Raw genomic sequence first — 15,547 nt, forward strand, 5'->3', positions numbered from 1 at the left:
TACAGCTCACCCTGTGAAACCTAACCTTGAGACGGTATCAAGAGGAGGCAACTCTGACAGGTGATTAGGTCATCACTGCTCCATGCATGGGGGTATCTAAGAAAAAAAGCTAAGAAAGCTTGCTAGCTCCTTTTAGTCCTTCCACCATGTAAGGACACACAGGTGACACCATCTTGGAAGAGAGGACCCTCACTAAATCTGCTAGCACCTTGAACCTGACTTCGTAAACCCAAGACGAGCAATAAATTTCTACTGCTGCCGTATTACCAGTCCCAAGCACTTTGTTATAACAGCCATAATGGATGAAGATTTTTACTGGCATCTAGTAGGCAAGGCCAGAGGTGTTGCATGCCATGTCGAGGAAAGAATGGTGTGTTCCCCTTCAGAAGTCCACGACTCTCACTGCAACCCTGTATCTGGAAGCTCTAACACACACCAATGCCATCAAACTCTCTCCCCCCAGACTCACAATGGACTGTTGCATAGCAGTGAGACCAGAGCGCTAAGGACAGCAACACACACCTGGAGGAGTGAGGGGCCGGGTGCCACCAGAAAACTCAGCTCCCACCCAAGCTCTCCTTGCCCACTGCCCAGCTCTTCCAGCCTCCAGCTTGCATTTCACTCCTAGAGTCTTGGTTACTGAAAGTGTGGCCAATAAGCCCACGGCACCCGCACCCCCAAGGGCTCATGTGAAACGCAGAGCCTTGTGTGACCCAGAACTGCCAACAGAGCGTTCGCATTCACCAGACTCTGAGTCAGCTGCAAGTACTGGGAAGTCTGAGAGGCATTTCTGGAAGTCTCGGCAGGACAGGTTCCAGGCGCTGCTGTCCAAAGGTCACTACAAGCTGTGCTGGCGGAGGAGGCACCTTCGACTTCCTTCCCCACCTCCCTCCAGTCTCACGTTCCCTGTTTCTGATGGAAGACAGTGGCACAGCATCTCCATGTAGAGCAACAAGGTGCCACGGGGAGTGCCATCAGTGGGCAAACACGGGGAGCCAGCACAACAAACCAACAGGTATCCAAACTAAGGAACCCAGCTGGGGAGGGCTCCTACATTCCACCTGCACGTACTACATAGCTTAGATCCCACTCTCATTTCGGCTTCTCTTCCAACTAAATCAGAAGCCACTGTAGGGCAGGGAAGGTTGACAAGCCCACATAGCCTCCAACAATCAAAACTGAGTTAGACCCAAGATCTGATACCAAGTGAACACCAGGGTTACAACTGTAGAAAACGGTGGAAGGGGATAAAAATGAATGGGACAGGGCTGGAGAGACGGCTCAGAGGTTAAGAGCACTGCCTGCTCTTCCAAAGGTCCTGAGTTCAATTCCCGGCTACCACATGGTGGCTCACAACCATCTGTAATGAGGTCTGATGCCCTCTTCTGGCGTGCGGGCAGACACACAGACAGAATATTGTATACATAATAAATAAATAAATATTTAAAAAATGAATGGGACAGAAGGGTGTGGGGTGGGAGAGGATGGGTGTGGTGAGCATGAAGAAATGGGGTGGAAGAGAACAGGACTGGTTATGTAGAAGGGAGCGGAATCAAGGCTAGCCCAATAACGGTCTTTCCCTACCAACCATGGAAAACGTGCTCCTAGGGAGGCATGCATACAAACATTTGCGACGGCAAACACTTGGAAACAGTCTAAATGCCCAGCACCGGGGGACCCGCGCAAGCCATGGTGCATAGTACAGCACACTAGGCAGTGCCATGATACCGCTAATAAAGGCCGGGAGTTCCCTACAGCAGCGTGGGAAACTCTCCAAGGCACAGTGCTGAGTGAAAGAAGCAGTCTACAAAACCATGGGTCCATTATGGCATCATTTATGTTTTAATCAAAAATCAATACCACACCATTTCTATGGATGCACGCACACTACCTTTTGTGCAATGTGAGACACTGCTGATGGCTCAAACGCACTATTATCTTACGGACTGTTGAAACCTCGGTAAATTAAGCCAAATAAGCCTCTACCTGGAAGGTGTACTTTGGCTTGGGAGATGTTCTAGCATATCTATGAACCTGCTCAGTTTTATGTAAATTCACAGGTCAAGAGATAGGCAGGCCAAAACCAGTGGCAGCAATTAGCCTGAGGGCTTGGGAAGAGGACCGGGCCTTATCTGGAATCTTTGAGATGATTATAGGAGACATTCGGGTATTGCTGGATTGTTTAATAACGTTTAAATGTTTAAGGACAGGAAAACTGAACAGCTCACTTAGAGCGGATGAGACAGCAATGACGCATCACCAATGGGTGACTCAGAGGCACCCAGGGCACTCTGCTCCGGCTAACTCAGAGGGCTGCAGAGTTGGGTGCAGGGGAAGCTCTCAGTGTCCAGAGGGACAGTGTCACTAGAAAAAAAGAAACAAAAGGGAATTTGATCTGGAGAAGCAAGCGGTCACAATGTGCTCATAGTTGCCTACAGGGCTCTTGGGGGCTGCAGGCTGTCTCCTAAGTGTTACTTCTCCACCCTTGCTGCGCTCTGCAAGAAGCAGAATGGTGAATCGCAACGATGGCTTGAATAGGCCACTCACAGGGGACCTCCTCAGACTCAGCTTCTGACTCCACCTCAACATCAACTGTGTGTCAGGGACAGCTGAACCTTGGTCTACAGCAGCAGCGTCACCTTGCCCTGCACACAAACAAAAAATAGCTCTGGTCCTCAGAGCACAGGTTCTCTGCCTTCTCCTCCGGGGTCCCAGGAGCAGCTTGGTCAGCGAGTAGAAACGATGGGTGGTATAAATACATAACGAACAGGGAGGCTCTGCTGAGGCATCCCTCGACCTTCCAGCCTCTCCTTGACTCTTCTGCTGCCCTTGTCCCTATACAGTCACAGCCAGAATCACACTGGTCCAGGGTGGGGAAGGCCACTGTGTCTTCCATTGCCAGTTCCTCCAGTAGCAAAGCAGGCAATGGCCTTAATTGGAATGATAGCCTATTCACAACTCCATTTATGCGAACAAAGTGTTGGCAGCTCCGGCTTCATTGTGAACAACTGCATCTGTCAGGACCCACACCTTGCATCTGAGCACTCTGCAATGTTAGTCTAGGAACCTGCGGCCAGATCAGTACAGAACTAAATCACAGACGCTCGGCCTGTCCCAAAGAAAGCACCACAGAAGGCTAAAGCCCCTGACAAGCAGGCACAGCTCCCATTCCCAGCACAAGAAACTTCTAGAACCCGGGGGTGATAACCAACATGTGATGCTGGAGTACAAGTTCCTTGGCAAGACCTAGGGCAGCCCAGGGGACAATATATAAAACACAAGATGTTCACCTTGAACCCCTTGAGAAGCACACTCTACCTTCATCCACCCCATCTGCAGGGGAGGCAGATACAACTGGCTCTCCACGAATCCTCCCTACCGCACAGATCTGCTAACAACTCTTCCTGTGGCTTCTTCCTTCAGGCAGCAGTTGGTACTGGGCCCACTGGCACCTGCAGATGTGAAACCCTCTTCTCAGTTCTGTGAGCAGACCCCTTATTAAATGCTTCTCATGTCCCGGTTTGAGTGGGCCATCTGCTTTCCGTGGGGACCCTGGCCAAGGGGGTGTCCTTTAAACTTGTCCTAAGTCAATCTGCCTGCAGTTGTTGATTTCACTGTTGGAGAGCTGGGGTCTCAACCAGGCAAGTGTTTGCCATGAAAACAGGAGGACCATAGTTTGGATCCCCAGCACCCATATGTAAAAGCTGGGCCTGGTGTTCATCTGTAACTCCAGTGCTTGGGTGCTACAAACAGGCAAATCCTGGAAGTTTGCTGGCAGGCCAGTCAGACTATGGAAAACAGTGAGTTTCAGGATCAGTGAGCAACTATCTCCAAAACCAAGGTGGAGAGCAATATAGGAAGCCACCAACATCAACCTCTGGCCTCCACATGCACTCCCGCGTACATGTTCACACATACGAACTCTCACACCACTCCCAAAAGGAAAGAAAAGCTAAGCTATTTGAGGAGGCAGAATAGAGAATGGGATCAGTCAGGGTGGCCAGCACCCAACCCTCCATGGTCTCCCGAATAACTCATTCAAACCACACCCCAACATTCTGCTGACAAAACTGCACGGGTCTTCACCTTCTGCTCTGCAGGGCTCTCCTGGGCAATCCAACTAACCCTGTAGTTTGATAGACGGAGGGAAAGTAAGCCCACAGGATGCAATCACGGTGTTTGTTCTGCCTGCCGCCCACCTCCAAGCTAGCATCTCGCTTACCACTCCACGCCCTGCACCTAGGAATGTGGAAGCTTTCCACCTTCCAGCTTTCCACCTTCCGGAGAGCGTTATCACTCTGGAGCAGGCCACGCGGGCTTTGCCCCAGCCACAGGCACCACAGGTCATCATCCAGCTTTTACCGTGTATTTCCCCCATCGGCCTCTCATGCTGCAGCTACCTTGCATTTCCTTGGTCATAACCGTGTTCCTGACGCCTAGCTAAGGTGTGGCACTCCACACAGAATACAATGAATACAGGCCTTAGAAAGGGCAGAGTGTACCAGTACCAGGATAAACAGTATGTGTTCTCTGCCTTCCCATCACCTCTGCTCCCCTTACCGGGCAAGGCTACGGAGAAAGTGTTTGAGGCAGGCGGAGACCAGGGAGTTATGGGTGGGTGGTGGAGCCTGAGGAGCAAGAGGCCTCTCCAGGCCAGAGGAGACACCTAGCCACAAGACTACCAGAATGTCTGGCCCTCCAGTTACCCAGGGATGAACGGACCACTTCAATACTATTCAAGCACTCAGCATCTCACATGTCACCCAGCAAATATTTCCCAAGTACCTACTATGTGCCAGGCCCCCTGTGAGGTCAGAGACGTACACAGATGAGAAGGACAGAGAAAAACACTACCCTCCGGACGGCCACCTTCTAAAGACAGAGACAAGAATCCAAAGGAACAATTTAAAAATAATAATAATTTCCAATAACAGTTGCCAGGAGGGATGTTAACTGGGAAGGTTTGGCTGAGACTGAAGGGAAACAGGGAAGAGGTAACTTCAAAGAGTTAAAAGGGAGCAAAGAGGAGAGCACGTGAAGCCCTGTGGAGCCTCCAGGTAGCACGGAGAGATCGTATACCTGTGCAAGGCTTGATGAAGTTTACATGGAGAAGTAGTAGGGAGGGGGAGGGGGAGGGGGACCAGGTCGGCAGGGCAGACGCAGTGCAGGGGAGAAAGCCAGTTCTGAGCCACTCTGAGAACTACTGGGAACCATAACTGACAAGTGGCCAGGAGGCCATGGGGAGACAATAACATCTCACCTGCACCCAGCTTCCCCACCAATCACCACCCAGACCATGCCACTCTCAGAGGAGCTCAACAGGGCCTAGCAGATCTGATTTCGTTACCCCAACACTTGCTAGTGCCAAAAGGCTCAGGAAGTCACATAGAGAGGACCCAGACTTCCCACCTACAGGGTGACGGGGTCAAAGGGACAAACTTCCACGTCTCAAGATAGCCTTCTGCCTCCCCAAGACCAATACTTCTCCAGCCTCACCTTCCCCATGTGCCCCAGAGCCATGATGTCATTCTCAAAGGCAGAAGATTCTAGGCAGTCAGCTCCACACTGAGACTGTTTAGCACAAAGGGACACATTTTATAATCTCCGTATGTTCCCCTGAGCCGGAGCCTGGAGCTCGGACACACTGCCAAAAGCTTCAATTTTTATTCAGGCCAGAGCCAGGGCTATGCTTCCAATGGCCTTGTTCTTTTCTGTCCTGAGCCCTGCCTCCTCAGCCTGGCCCTTCTCTCCATAGGAGCTACACGGAGACTCATCTACGTTCAGAGGCCGCAGAGCCCAGGAAAGGTGGAATCACACTGTGCACGAACCCCTGCTGGCTACTTGCCTTGAACTGCACGCCCCAGCAGGAGGGAAATAAATTTGGTTGGTTTCTCATTTTGTTGGGATGTTCTTTATTTCGTTGTGTTAGGGTGTCATTTTAAGGATGCCAATCGGAGTTCTGAAGAATGGGGGGTGGGTTTCAAATCAACCAGTGCCCATTCCCGAGCTTCTACGCTCCCCTCCCCAACCCTCTCTACCTCTGCATCGTCTGATGCCCAGTCACCACCAACCAGGAAGTAGTTCAGAACTGGTCCTGAGGCTGTTCCTTGGAATACTGACGGCAGGGGTTCTAGCCCTGCTCTCCCCTGCCTCTGGTCTATGCCTTTGACATAGTTTCCACCTTACCCAGAAGCCCCAGCGAAGCTGTGAGCCACTTCCTTTCCTCACCACCACCACCACCACCACAACAGGCTTCTGGTGCATGTATGGTGCTGGGAACCAAATCCAGGTCTCGGCAGGAAAGCATTCCACCACTGAGCTACACCCCAGCCCCAATCACACGCTAACTCATCCCTAGTTCACACCACCCATTCTGGAATCTTCACTACTGCTCTAGGTTCTTCCCCTCTTTGAGCCGCTGCACATGCCAACATCTATCCCTGTTTTCTACAGCAGCATCACCCTCTGGGACAACTTGACGTGACCTGGACCAATAGCTCCATCACCAAGACAGGAGATGCAGGAAGACTGAGTCTAGCAGCCTTTGTCATAGTTCCTGGATTTTGGCCGACTGCCCTACGTGATAGAAGCAAGATTGGGCTTGGTTTTCTGACAATGGCCACCAAGTAATCTCTACTTCTCAATCTGCAGCCACAACTCAGGCCTCCCTCCTCTGTCTTCCGGCAGCACGGGAGCAAAAGGGACACTGCGTCTTTTGTGGGTCCGTGGGTGCTACCTGGGTCTGCCAACCTTTCTGCTTTGCTCCACACTGCTCATGCTGGCCTTCCTTGAACAGCATTTCACCTATACCAAACGGGCAAAGGACTGACCAACCTGAAGGTCAGTCTCAGAATCCCCTCGATGGTAAGGGGCTAGGTGCTATGAAATGAAACTTCTACAAGGGGAGAAACCCACAGCCTTGGGTTTCCCACCGTTCCCAGCACATAGCGGCGATTTGAAAGGGATCCTTCTGGGAATGAACATGTAACAGACACCATACATCTGAGGACTACATTTATCCTTCAATCTACATGTTTGCTGGTTTCTTGGGGTGTCCAAGATGCCCCTTCACAAAAAAAAAAAAAAAAAAAAGCAAACATCAAATCGGAAAGGCAAAAAATTTGAAGACGTCAAGTGCCATGAGCCTGATGCCAGGCTCATTCAGCCATCCATGGTATCGGGCAAAGGCTCATAGCCTCCTGCCACATGGAAGCTGCCAAAAGGATTACCAGATAGCCAGACTCTAGCCAAGTCACCACCTCCCCTGGAGTCAGTCTTGTCTCACTACCAGTTTGGTAAACCAGGGTTCTGGTTGGTTTTTAAATACTTCCGCAGCCCCAAATGGGCTGGTGACAAGACTAAAAGGGATTCTGCCCTCCAAAATGTCCCACTGGCTGTGGAGATGACGCAGAGTAAGTAAGTGAAATTGATGGGTAGCCCACACCCTGGTGCAGGACTACGATCTCACTCTTCCATTTGGGTGCATGGCATTCTCACCTCTGGAAGAGATGCCCATGTGGTCTGGTCTCCAGCTCCTCAACTCCTATCCCAAGGTCCACACGGAACTGCTGACTTCCTACACTAAGCCATGATAATGCACATGACTGTCTCCCGTAGGTCCATTTTGCCCTGCAACAGTGCAGACCAGAGGTGAGTAATTCCTGGTCCAAGCTGTTCCCCTGGGGTTCAACCTAAGGAGGTCTCTTCTGGCCATTGAAAAGAAGCCACATGTTCTACTGACACTGCTCAGCTGGGAGAATAATCACCTGGGGATACCAAGGACACCTCTACTGATGTTTATATGGAAGAAGACTTGGGGTGGTGACCCTGGAGGAAAGGTGGGAAACTAGCCTTACTTCTTTGTTCCCTGGGCTAGAGAGTCTGTGATCTGCCTGCCATTTGGGTTAAGTCTCCAAATTACACTAACTGGGGACCTACTATGTACCAGGCAACCAAACATGCTATTGCGATAACTTCGCCTTCCAGCTAGGTTGTGAGCTTCTTTCAGATAGGACGTAAACACACTCATGTGTATGCACCGTATGTGTGCATACCTGCCTTATGACAATTCCCAAACTGCAACAGACAAGAGAAGGTTAGACTCAGCCCTCATCAAGTCACATGTACAACTGGCCTGGTGCCAGGCTGGATTTGGCCCTCATGGTCTAGCATGGTGTATATCCTGGGTCCAACAACCGGAAGCCAACCAAAGTTTTAGGGCATGGTTAAAGAAAGTCAGACTCTCTGCCCATCCCATGCCCCAGGGCCATCTCGGCCTCTACTCATTTAGGCTGAAAACACCAGAGGTTGTTTTCCAAAGGCCCACACCATTGCACCTGACCCACCCTGGGCCACCGAAGCCAAGTTCAGTGATACAAAAAAGCACAATAAGGTGGCCACAATGGCCAAGTTCTGGGAATGAAGTAAAAACCTCTCTACTTCTCTACCTCAAGGTCCACTAGACCATGGATGCAGGTTTTTCCCACGGCCCAGTGGAACCCTGCCTTCTGCAGTGCTGGCTTTGCTAGCCAGCTGTGAAGAGGCAGGCACACTACCAACAAGCAGACAGCAGCACCAGCTCTGTGCAGCTGGGTCAAGAGCAGGCCGCCCTATTGATCTTCTATCACAATCTGCATTGGTGCCTCAGAGGGCCCCCACTCACCAAACATGCTAAGTAATACTTGTGAGATGAAGAGGGACCATTTTGTCTATTTCAAAACTTCCCTTCCAGGACACCATAACTGGAAACCTACCATGCCCAGGCACAGTGCATACAGCATCTATGGTGGTTACCCAGAATGCAAAGCACCATGTATGTCCTTGTTCACCTTGCCATAAGTACCCATACCTTTCAAGAAGCTAGTCTCCCTACGACAAGATCAGCAAGCATTTGCGGAGTACCTACTGCGGGCTCTGACCACAGGCAAAGGTGACCTTAAGAACAGAAAAGAGAACAAGATTCAACCCTGGAACCACCAGGAGCAAGATGGGGTGACAGGTTTTCCAATCTTTGCCAATCTGGTGGGTTAAAAATGATATTTCCCTGTGGCTTAAATGTATGGTTTTCTTATTATAATCGGAGCTCTGAATCTTTTTAAATGTTTAAGATCCCACTAGTATTTCTTTTTCAGGTTCCATTTCTATCCTGTGCACATGGGAGATATTCAAAATATCTAACCACCAGTGTGGCACCAACCAATCAGAGCGGGCACTGGCCTTGGGCACGGCTGTCCTCTCCGGTGGCTTGGCTGTGTCTCAGCGCAGGCTCCGCCTGCGTTTCTGACTTATTGAGTGTTTGCTTAATATTTATAGAAGCCCCTTATTCATTAAGGAAAGTATGTTTTGCCTGTGATGTGTGTAAAGTCTGACTTATTACAGGGGATGCAATGCAGTATTTTGGTTTTGTGCAGTTTGATTTTTCTATCTCTTGTTTCATGGCTTCTAGATCTGAGGGTATAGTTAGAGATACCTACTCACCCTGATCATAGTAATTTCTTAGATCTTCCTATGTTTTCTTTAAATATTTTTAAGTTTTCTTTTCCTGTTTAAAATCTGATCCCTGTGGGAGTGACCTGAAGAGTGAGAGAGGTTCAGTTTCCTTTCTTTCTCTTCCTCTTTCAGGACAGCCACCCTGCTAATTCTAATCTAAATTCTCAAACAACCATGTGTCCTTGCACCTTCAGTTTCTAGCTGTGTTTGGAACGGGCTTGTCTCCAGTATCCTGCTCTGCCCCTGGACACTTCGAATCCCCTGGCTCTAGCTAAGCTGACCTGGGTACCACCCCTGCCCACACTCCTTTTCTCAACATTCTTTCTTGTGTCTTCAACCCAATCTCAGGAACCTTAATTTGCCCACTGCTGAACAAAACCTACTTTCACTGCTAACACAAGGTTAATACAGAAGAACCTGAACCTTTCCAACTGCGGGCCTGCCTCTTTATTTCTTTCCTTTTTGTGCCCCTCAGTAGTCAGTCCTGTCTGTTTGCCCCATCATACATATGTATGACATTTCACTGGGTTTGTGTCTCTGGCTCCTTCACATTTGGTAACTAATACCACTTCTTGCTCTGTTTTTAACCAGATACTATCTGTACACAGGAAAATCCCTAATGTGGGAGACTGTGCTCAAGCCCCCCAAGCCTTCTGCACCCACCGTTGGAAGAAAGTCATACCCTGCACCTGTGTATTTGGCAGCACAAGGCTCAGCAGCTGACTCCAGCTCTTTTCCTCATTGTCCAAACGAAGCCAGTATGTGGGATGCCCCAAGCCAATAAGGTAGGGAGGGACCCCGGTGCTGTTAGAGCAAGAAAGAGGCCGAAGCCAGCACACAAAGGCAAGTCCTGGCCAGCGGCACACAGAAACAAGGCCAACAGAGGTGCCAGCTTTTTCACGGCCCCAGACCTGTAATTGGGACCCACAGGTCACTCTGGCCACAGCTGAACAAACCAGGGTCTAATTAACTTTCCCCTTGGCTTCTGCTACCGCCACATCTCACCTTCACGAGAAGAAGGCAGCTGGCCTTTCAGGGAGGCTGGGGACAGTCCTGTGTCCTCGAGAAGCAGCGGCAACAATAACTGAAGGGAACGCAGCTTTTGCTGTTATTTAAACAGATTCTCGACTTACTGGGCCTTTAGAAGAGCCGCATCTGGAGTTTGGCTCAGAACTCCACACTGTCTCCTGCCTGTGTTCTTGCAATAGACAATACAGAACTCACCTGTCACCCTTCCTTCCAGGATTTATTATTCTGGGTGAGCACCTTCAACCCTGAGCCTCAGTTATCCAATGTATAAATTGAGAGTGAATGGGAGTTGGGGCGGGAGGACTACTGCCTCTTGCTAGGATTGCTGTAAAGGCTAAGCGGAAAGCATTCATTCATTCATTCACCAAGCATGGATTAAGTGCCTCTGTCTGCCAGGTGCTGGGCTAAAATAAAATGGAACACGACCAACGTGGTTCTGTGCTCGTGAAGCTTAATGAGGGACATGGACAATAAATGGTGAACACCATAACAGGCGCCCTGCAGAAACTGACAGGGGCACGGACCAAGGGCAAAGCGCTACAGAAAAAGCGATGAGGGAAGGCAGTGGGGCCGCGCTCCAGGCTACTTCACAGTGCCCTACATGCTAGAAGAGCTAAACATGAACAGGAAGCCCATCCCATGGCACACGGAAAGAAGTATTGGCTTATTTTTCACTCTGGGCACCAGGGACCTCATGGGCTTCCGTACTGCCCCTTGACAGTCATCATGTACCCTGAGCAAAGTCAGAGATGAGAGAACAGTAGCCGAAGTGAAGGCATCGGACTCAGCTCTGCACCAGTCCTGCAGGCTCTGTCTACTGCATGGAGCATGCCCTACAGCCTCGTATTAGACACCATGGTCTTTCGACAGAGACTGCACCTGCCTGCCCTTCCCTGTAATGAAAAGCTAGCCATACCGGCTGTCCCGTTAGCAAAGAGGCCACTGCCTCGAAAAGCCATCAGTAGCTCAGCTTGGGAGCCGGGATTGTTGCCGAGCAGGATTGACAGCCAGCTCTAGGCACTATCAGAAGAATCACTGCGAAAGTCAGTTTTTAAAATGTTACAATGGCATAGACAGAGCACCCAGCCTCCTCAGGAGGGCAGCCTCATTCAATTAGGCCAAAGCAACGGTCAGCTGAAATCACAGACTAAGCCTCACAAGCCGGCACTGGTGCCGGCAAATGATAAAAGATTCCATCTGAATTTCGACTGAAGGGCCACGGTGATCGGCTTCAGTGGCGCATAAACATTGGGAGCTGCCCACGGCCAAATGGAACCTGCTTCTGCGGAGCCCCAGGCACTGCCCAGAGACACTTTCGGAAGTCACTGGAGCCCCCCAGCTCCCGGCTACAATCAGTCCTAGCACTTTCATGGGCAGAATGTCACACACTGTTTGGGTAAATTCCAGCCACTCCCTGTTCTAACGTTATTTAAGAGCCTGAATTAGTGGGGATTTTCCGAAACTTGCAATTCAAACGTTCACCAAATACACAGCGTCTCCTAACAGGGTGCCCACAAGTCACGTCTATATTAGGCACAGCAAGCCAGCTACTGGTAAGTCAACACGGTATAGACTCATCCTGTCTACAGGATGTACACATTTCCCAGCTACCTGAACTTCCTCTCCTTGAACTCCAGTGTCTGAAACCAAGAGCCCCACTTCCCCATCACCCCAAGAAAGAAAAGAGACATGAGAATCTACCCAGAAAAAGTTAAGGGCTAAACACAGAATACTTTTTTCCAAGCGTGGAAATGTTTGCTACCCTGCTGGGGCCAGGGGCTGGAGAGAAGCAAAGACAGGGAATGAGAGAACAGAGGAGGCTGGAGTTTTCCTTGTTTCTTCCCATAGCCTAAAGTGCACACAGAACTCTCTGTGTGTTGGGGAGGGGAGAAAGAAACTTTCAAGTTCACGCTTCAAAGACAGATGGGCCACACATATAGCCACTCCTACTAAGAAACAATGACACCTTCTGAGAAAGTGACTGAAAAGGAGGGTTCCTCAGGAGAAGCCTACGTGCCAGGTGGGGTCATCCTTAAGGATCCCATTGCCACCTCTGCACAGAAAGCCACCCTTCTGGGGCAGACCCCTCCACCTGAGATGGTACCCAATCCTTGCAACTCTTCCCTTACATGCTGAGGAAGCCAGACACCGCCCCCTCCATTACTACCCCAAATGCTTCAGACAGAAAAGTCTAGAGGTCCTCTTATGGATTAGAGATGTTCCCTGAAGGCTCATCTGGGTTGCTAGCTAAGGGGGGAGGGAAGGTTGGGGAAGTAATTATGAGGACTCTGACCTAATCAATAAATTAATCATATCATAGAATTATTGAAGGATAGAGCCTAATTTGGGGAAGTGAATTACTGGGGGTAATGCCCTGGAGGGACATACCATGCCCAGCTGTTCACTTTCTCTCTTCCCTTCTCCCCTCCCTCTTTAGTCCCTCTCCCTCCCCATCCCCGCCTTCTCTCTGGCTACTAGGGGATGAACAGATGTCCTCTGACACATCCTTCCCCATGACGGTCCACCCCATCCTGGCCCAGAAACAGCAGAGCCAGGTGACCATGGACTGAAATCTCTGGAATTGGGAACCAAAATAAATCCTTCCTCGTTTAAGTTGTGTTTCTCTGGTATTTGGTCACGGCAAAGAAGAACTGACTAGCATGGGTTCCGAGACCAAAGAGTTTTAAATAAGCTACACTCAAGAACACCCCGCCCCAGGCTGTGGAGACAGCTTAGTAGCTAAAGTGCGTGCCATGAAAACCCAAGGAACTCAGTTCAATCCCCAGCACTCGTGTGAAAAGCTGGGGGTGGTGACACACACTTGCAATCGCAGAGCTGAGAAGGCAGAGACACGGGAATCTGTGGCACTCGGTAGCCAGACATCCTAGCCTAAGCAAGGCTCAGATGCCAGCAAAAAAACCCTGTCATTTAAATAAAAATTAAAAAAATAGAAATAAAGGAGGAAGTTGGGAAATGACAGCCTAGGTTGAGCACTGGCTTTCACACGGACACGTGCGTACATGCATGTACACACATGCACACCTGTAAACATATCATTTTAAAACACCACTTCCCATGAAGGCAAGCCATCGTCCTCCACTTGCTATGCAGCTTCAGGGAGGGGCTTTCCTCCCGCCACATCCCAGCAGTGCTGGCTTCTACAGCAGACAAGACTCCCATTCTCAGAGAAGTGGACATCAGAAAAGACAGGTGGTGTTGCCCTAGAATTCTCAACAGCAGGGAGGGCTTTGTGTCCTGGCAGTCTCTGATTGGTCCCAACCTCCAGAAAGGGGAGGGGCTAGAGGTAATACCAAATGTCCAATGGTCAATAATCTAAGCCGCCTGATGATGCAATGAATCTCCACGAGAGCCCAGGAGACTAGGGCTCGGAAGTTTTGGTGATGAGGAGGGTGGCATGCAGAGGGAGGAAGTTCCATGCCCCTTCCCTACACTTCACCCACTCATCACTTTGTCGATAGCCTCCATAACAGCTTGTAGGGTAAATTGGCATTTACTAGAGAAGTGTTTCCTTGAGTTCTTTGGGTCACTTTGTCAAACTGTTCAAATTTAACATACAGGTGTGAGACCCTAATGTACAGCTGAATTAGATCAGAGGACACACGCTAGAGTCCCCTGCCCAGCAGACTGGCTGCTGGCGTGTGTGTGTGTGTGTGTGTGTGTGTGTGTGTGTGTGTGTGTGTGTGTTGTGAAATCCCAACACCTGAGTCACATATGTGTGCTGAGCGCCAAACAGGAGAATCAAGTAGACACTGAGTTTTTCACTCTTCTAATAAGGTTGAGCTTCGATTGCCTTAGGGACAGGAACTTCAGCAGAGCCCAAAGCTGCCAGGGTCTCTCTGGAGTGCCTTTTCCCCAGAATGGACAGACCTCCACCAGCTTCTGTCCAGCATTCAGCAGGGAGAAGGCCTGGAGGCTCTATCAACTGATCAACAGTGACCCCAGCCAAGGAAAATGAGCTACTCTGTTTTCTTATTTCTTTAGTTGCTTGGTTGGTTGACTGGATGGTTGGATTTTTGAGACAGGGTTTCTCTGTGTAGCCCTGGCTGTCCCGGAACTAGCTCTGGGAACCAGGCTGGTCTCGAACTCACAGAGATCCGCCTACCTCTGCCTCCTGAGTGCTGGGATTAAAGGCGTGAACCATGATACCCAGCTATTGCTACTGCATGTTTACATCACTTCTCATACAAAAGCAGAAACCAAGTCCCTAGTAACATTTGGAAGCTGAAGCCCAGTGCATAGACCAGAAGTGGTAAGGTGAATGAATAGCTTGTATTGGCCAGGTTGCCTCAGAAGGAAAGGCTAGGGTGCTCCACATACAAGAGCTGGCAATGCAAGCAGCAATCGGAGTGTGTGGCCCACCCCAGGTAGAGAAGAGTTTGCGATAAGACCCACACGATTCCCAGGGGTCCATTTCAGCGATCCTAAGCATCCTGAGGAGAATTCTGCATGTCTCATCCGTGTCAGGAAGCTCTCAGACCGGGTGATAATGAATTTCTCCGGGATACTATTATGCAAGGTCACTTCTCAAACTCTGAGTACCTTCTAAGGCTCCAGGTTTTGGGGGTGTTCCTAGATATCACATCCCAATGGAGGTCGTTAGTGGGGTCCTGTTAGGAAATAGGCATGGCTGTAGTTATAGTAGGTACCACCGACATCAATACCAAGGCTGGGCATCCCGCAAACGGGCATGCAGAGTTCAACCCGCTGGAGGCCATGGAGAAAAGAGACTGCCAGTAGGAGAGGTCTGCCCAGCTGAAGCAGTTAGCTGCCTGCTCTTATTTCGGACACAGACCTCAGCCCCGGCCCCTGCCTCTCCCTGCCCCTGCTCCAGACTGATTTCTTCTCCACGTAGCAAGACCAGCATGGTTAAAAGGATGGAAGACAGGCATGAGACTCAAGGTGATGCTGAGAGCTGAAAGAAGGAGAGGAGAAGGAGAGAATCCTGTTCCAGGACCTGCTGAGATGGGAGAATGTCTCGGGAGAGACCCGGCCATACCTAAGGGCTTTC

The 15,547-nt window shown here is 50.1% G+C and overlaps 1 protein-coding gene across 6 annotated transcripts in view; it reads right to left on the bottom strand.

Annotated features, from left to right (window-relative positions):
• Positions 1-15,547, bottom strand: part of Znf423 (zinc finger protein 423) — a 298,629-nt gene that overhangs the window by 183,592 nt on the left and 99,490 nt on the right. The gene's annotated exons all lie outside the window — the stretch shown is intronic.

Source organism: Myodes glareolus, chromosome 22, assembly GCF_982192425.1.
Source record: "Myodes glareolus chromosome 22, mMyoGla1.1, whole genome shotgun sequence".
NCBI lineage: Eukaryota > Metazoa > Chordata > Mammalia > Rodentia > Cricetidae > Myodes > Myodes glareolus.